Raw genomic sequence first — 5,776 nt, forward strand, 5'->3', positions numbered from 1 at the left:
GCTCCCTTTCCCAAACATTTCTCAGATTCTCGCTCCCACCGAGAAGTCTCTCAGAACCTTCCCTCCCCCTCCAAAAACTCCAAAAACATTCCCAAGGTCTCGCCGCAAAACATCTCCCCTTCCGAGCTCTTCCTCCAAAATTCCACTCAAACTCTCCTCACCTCAACTCCACACTGTCTCCAGCCTTCCCTGGGGTGCGCCCGCCGGTTCTGCCGGGTCGCTCATGGGTGCCCCGATCCCTCGGCGGGGCAGGCCATTCACTCCGGGGACCCTCCTCTCCCCTCTCCCGCCAGCCCACCCCGGCCTCCCGCGCTGTGCTCTCGCCGCCTCCCAGCGGACCCCTCACCTCGGCGGCTCCGGCCCGCGCTCCCGCCCGCGGAGGGCTCCGGCGATCTGCTCCCGGCTGCCGGCGCCTCCTCCGGCTCCCCGGGACTGACAATGAGGGGCAGGCCTGCAGGGTGACGTCAGCGCCCCGGAAGGCGGGGCCTGCTGCGAGGGGTGGGGCTGAGTCTTATGCCCCGCCCCCTCCGCCCTTTTTTTTTCGCTTGCCGGGACTTGGATTCCGCCAAGTTTTTATTGCCCGCCTAGCTGGGTGCCCAGGGCCTGTTGTAGGCGCTGTGGGAAATCAAAATGGAAGACAAGACATCCTGCTTTCAAGAGGGGCATTCTCTGGAGGGTTGTGAGGATTAAATGAAATAATCCATGAAAAGGTGTTTGACCCAGGGCCTGGAATGGAGTAATCACTCAACAAACACTGTTTCTATTACTCAACAAATGTAGAAAAGGAACTCAGCTTGGACTCAGGAGGCATGGGTTCCTGTCCCCAGCTCTGCTATTAATTCATTGTGTGATACTAGACAAGTCCTTTCTCATCCCTCACTTTCAACTTATTTAAAATGAGAAGAGATGATTACCAGATGATCTCAAAAGTGTCTCCAGTAATTCTTGGACCTACTATGTGCAAGGTACCTAGGGCCCAGAGAAGTGGGAGAGGAACTTTTGAAAGGAGCCCAAGCCCCACGCCCAGCATGGTATAGCATGGTACACAGCCAGAGACACTCTCCTGGTAGATGCCTTCCCACATGCTGGCACAGAGCTGCATTCACAAGCCAAGGCACAAATGTGCTAAGGGTTGCTTCCTCTCTGACTACAGCAGCATAGCTGGTCTCTTGAGACATCTCTTGTGTAAGCTCCTTATTGCCGATGGAATAAAGGCCAAAGCCCTGGCCTGGTCTGATCTCTTCCTACCTTTACACACACACACACACACGCACGCACGCACGCACGCGTGCACACACACAGTAACGTTTATCCAAACTTCTAGCACACCCACTGCTTTCCCACATCTACCCCATTGCTCATGCTCTTCCCTTGCTGTCTCATCTCATCTTACAACTCCTAGTTTTGCCCAGCCAGAAGCTGACTCCCTGTTTGAAATATCCTTGCATTGTTTAACTCTCCTGTGGACATGGACACACTTTAACTTGTATCAAATTGACCTCCCGTTTGCTTCTTAGCACTTCCTCACTTTTTTAAGGTCAGAATCCACTCATGTTTCAAAAAATGATATAGTTGTCATTGTTATTTTCATCATTATTATCATCAATATTATTTCTAGCTCATAACACCATATAGCATCTTTAGTGATAAACTACCCAATCATTTCAGAGTGGAAAACTTTGAGGTCCCAAGCGAAGAAGAGGCTCACTGAAGAGCATTGCTACTGGAACAGGAACCAACACTCCAATTTCTAGACCCCAGGGAGATTCTGCAGAGTCATATCTGACACCCCAGAGTATCTGTCACTTGGCATCCCTCCAAAGTGGGGACAATTTCGAGTTCTCTCTGCAAGTTCTTTGCAACAGAGCTGACCCATTTCTCCCTGTGTCTTTCTCTTCTTGCTTTCCTTACAGAGAGATGGATCTGTGTTAAACTGCCCTTGGCATCTCCGCAGTCTCTAGGAGAGCTGCAGCAAGGAACTGGGTGGTTCCAGAGTCCTAGCCTGTGGGAAGAGGGAAAGGGTTTGGGGATTCTAATTAATTCCCTGTGCTGTGAAAAGGCAAATGGCTGTCCTAAAATGCCTGGGCTGGTCCTCAAGGGCCCCTAACAAATTGAGGCTTATTTTTAGACTAAGAGATTCAAAATGCCACTTCTCATGAAAAGCAGGCATGGCCGCAGGATTGCTTCAGGCAAAGAAGGGGCCTTTACTGTGTCCTTCCTATGTGCTGATGCTGATGCCAAACATTGCAAATCCTTGGAAGAGAGAACTCAGGACATACAGGGGAGGTTCTGAAGACAGAACTTTCCATTTATTCATTCACAGCAAACACTTTGGCACAGGACAGATCGGGATTCAAATTTCAGCTCCACCACTTACCAGTTATGTGACCTTGGACTTTCAAGTCTCTGTACCTCAATTTTTCATCTGAAAATGGGAATGATATTAGTACCTATCTCATACGGTGCCTTTAAGGATTAAATGAAATAACATGTGAAAAGGCTTAGTTCAGAGCCTGGCACCTAGTTTATACCAAGAAATGATGTCTGTTGTTAATCTTTCAACATATCCTCCCTGTAAGACCTCTCCTGTGCTGGACTCTGGGTGGAAAGTACGGTTAACTAATAGTCCTGACCTCAAGAAGCTCAGCTGGTAAAAGGAATGAGGTAGATTTTCATGAACAGGCAAGAAAAGGTGTCTACTGGGTATTGTTAATGGCAAGTCTAAGCTGCAGAATTACAGGTGTAGCAGGATCCCATGATTATAACTTATAATGTATACTTAATACATGCATAAAAATATAGAGAACGAAATAGGAGGCTTTCACCCTTTTTCTTACTTTTTGATTTGCTTTTCTGCGTGTGTGTGTGTGTGTGTGTGTGTGTAGCAGGAACTTTGAAAAAAGACTCTACTAGATGCTAAGAGGGAAGAAAGGGGATAAAAACACAGCTAAAAGAAAAATCAGCAGTGGGCATGTGAAACAACTATGAATATTGCCATAGAAAATTCCACAGGTCACATTTCATTCTTCATGGCATTCCAGGAAAAGCCCCTGCCCAGACAATCCTCACTTTCTACCCCATCCCCAGCCCTTAGCTGCATTTGAACTTTCAATGCTACGGCTAAAAGCAAGACTCCTAACAGAACTCCCAGGAACCATGGCAAAGCCAGTATGAGATATTTTAAGCAGGAAGAATTTTGTTTGCCCCCTGTCCTGTGTCTCTCCCCCACCGCCCAAAGAATAACATATATGTCACCATCTTGTACCTAATGTGCCTAAATTTGCACTTTCATTTTCCTCATGATAGGAATTTAAATTTTTTACAAGGCGGAACTATTACTTAGTCATCAGAAAAAAAGGTAATAAAGATATATATTTTTAAAAAGCTAACCAAGCTGAAGTTGTTTCACTTTTGTTGGTTTGCAAACAATAAAGTATAACAATGTGGCTGAGGAGGTGCTAAGCCTCACAGGAATCATAGAAAGTGAGAATGGAAAGGAATAAAATCGCCCTCAATTCCTCCTCCCATTCCCCATATGACATGATTTTAAGTCCCTTACATTTCAGGTCACTGACCAATACATATATTTCATTCATTCCTTCAACAAACACTCATGGATACTTTACTATAAACCAAGTATCACATTGAGCACTTTATAGATACTATCTAATATAGGTTACAGGGATCAATATGTATATCTTGCAGTTTAGGGAAACAAGACTGAAGGAGGTAAAATAACTTACCCAAAGTCTCACATCCAGTGGGATCTAAACCAAGACCTTCACAACATCAAAGCCCAATTCTCGAAGCATGTGGATTGAATTCCAAAGCCAGCGAGCTATGCACTGAGGCAGCCATGGTGGTCTGGGTGGCCTTGAGCAAGTCACTGACCTCTTCTCAGCAGAAGTTTCCCCATCTCTGCAGAATAAGGCCATACCTGGATATTCTATGTAACTTAAGCCCTTTGTCAGTTGTAACACATAATACAAAGGGAAGTTGTTATGTTGGCTCTTCTGGAACTGAGTCCCATTCATCTTTGGATCTCTTGGTGCTTTCCTCATTAGTGTGTATCCCCATTAAAATTTATCCCCCATTTAATGTATTTAGGACAATGTTCCTTGCATGATCTCCTATTATTCACCCCCACTAGCCTGGGACCTTCTCATGGACAGAAACGATGCTTATTCATTTCTGATCCCTTTCTGCCCTCAGTACAGCGTCTGCCATGCAACCCTCCATTCCTTCACTCTTTTACTTATTTCATAGCAAATGGCTGGGAGCCTAACATGTGCTAGGCACTGCGCAGACTGTAAGACAGCAAAGGTCCTTGCCTTCTTGGAGTTTATGACTGGGGTGGAAAGACAAGACGACATTAAACTCAATTAATTACTTCATTACAACTGCATTAAATGCCACAAAGTATTAGGCCAGTTGTTATGAGGGCTTCTGGGACTCGGAGTGGGGAACTCAATCCGGGACACACGTAAAGCTTCCTAGAGGAAGTGGCCTTGAGACTCAGAGAGGTTAAGAAATTTGCTCAAGGTCACAAAGCTGCTAAGTGGAAAAACTGAGATTTTAACCCAGAATGCCTGACTCCACAGCCCATGCTCCATCTACTACCCAACACTGCCTTTTATCCCTTCCATCTTGTTCTTCCCTGGATCTTATTGGTGAGAAAGGAGCAAGATCTGTCTAACACTGGATGCTCTAAACCAATGTGTTTTCCAGCTTTGGGGATCAGGGACCCCTTTGAGAATTTGGTGGAATCCATGACACCTCCCCCAGAAACTACACGTATACAGACAGCCTCACAGAATCTTGCCTAGAATTTCAGAAGGTCCAGCTTGAGAACTCATATCATGGACCTTATAGTGAGATTATCAGAACTCCAGAAATAGACACCAGGGCCCATGGGGACCTCAATCCCCGCACAGACCCCGGGACCCTATAGATCTAAGAGAAACATCCCAGGATCCTGTAGAGACCCCAGGTCCCTCCAGAGTAACAGCAGCACCTTGCAGAGATATTCCCAAAGATGCTATAGACCAGTAGAGGAACCTCAGGTCCTCTTAGAACCGGACTCCCCACAGAGGAACCGCAGGGCTCTGGCAAGCTGTGGTTCTTAACCCTTTGGGGGTCTTTGAGACTGAAGAAAAATGCAACACACAACATGTTACACACAAAATCAAAGGGTCACGGACCTCTGGGAGGCCATCAGTAGCTCCCAGATTCAAACCTCCTGTTCTTGAGCTTCCGCAAGAACCTGAACCCTCCCGAACCCGATCTAGGACCACAGACTCAAGGCAAAAACTTTAAGAGGCAAAACAGAGCACGGGGCGAATCTTGGCCCTGACGTTGACTAGCCATGACCTTGGACCACTCACCTACAAACCCTCAGGCCTCAGGGTCTCACCTCTCAAAAGAGAGGGTTGGACCCCTCTCCCTCCCCAGCCCAGCCCCAGCGGCGTGGGCTCCGTGCCGGGTGGGCGATGGCGCCTGTAGCACTCAGCCTCTCTGCTCAGGCCGCCCAGGGATCGGCCGCTGCAGCACTTCCATGAGATACTAACCGGCAGGCAGCACCAGGAGCGCGGGCGGGGGAGCGGGGAGTGGGGCGGGGGAGGCGCGTTTGCCGCAGTGACAGCTCCGCGCCGCTGCGGGTCTGGGAAGCCGGCAAGGCCGGCGCGCTCTCGGCCTTTCCCACCCACCAGGCAGGGCGTTCCCGCCAGCCGGCTTCCTGCAGTCGAGGACAGGGGAGGAGGGACGGCGCTGAGGGGCC

The 5,776-nt window shown here is 48.2% G+C and overlaps 1 protein-coding gene across 4 annotated transcripts in view; it reads right to left on the minus strand.

Moving 5' to 3' along the window:
• Window positions 1–483, minus strand: part of LUZP1 (leucine zipper protein 1) — a 71,920-nt gene extending 71,437 nt beyond the window's left edge. For 3 of the 4 annotated variants that reach the window (XM_039854936.1, XM_039854934.1, XM_039854935.1), the window contains exon 1: window positions 347–483. The gene's annotated coding sequence lies outside the window, so the exon portion shown is untranslated. The remainder of the gene's footprint in view (window positions 1–346) is intronic. The other variant, XM_039854937.1, reaches the window with a different exon arrangement.
• Window positions 484–5,776: the final 5,293 nt, after the last annotated feature.

Source organism: Pteropus medius, unplaced genomic scaffold, assembly GCF_902729225.1.
Source record: "Pteropus medius unplaced genomic scaffold, Ma_sr-lr_union100, whole genome shotgun sequence".
Lineage (NCBI taxonomy): Eukaryota > Metazoa > Chordata > Mammalia > Chiroptera > Pteropodidae > Pteropus > Pteropus medius.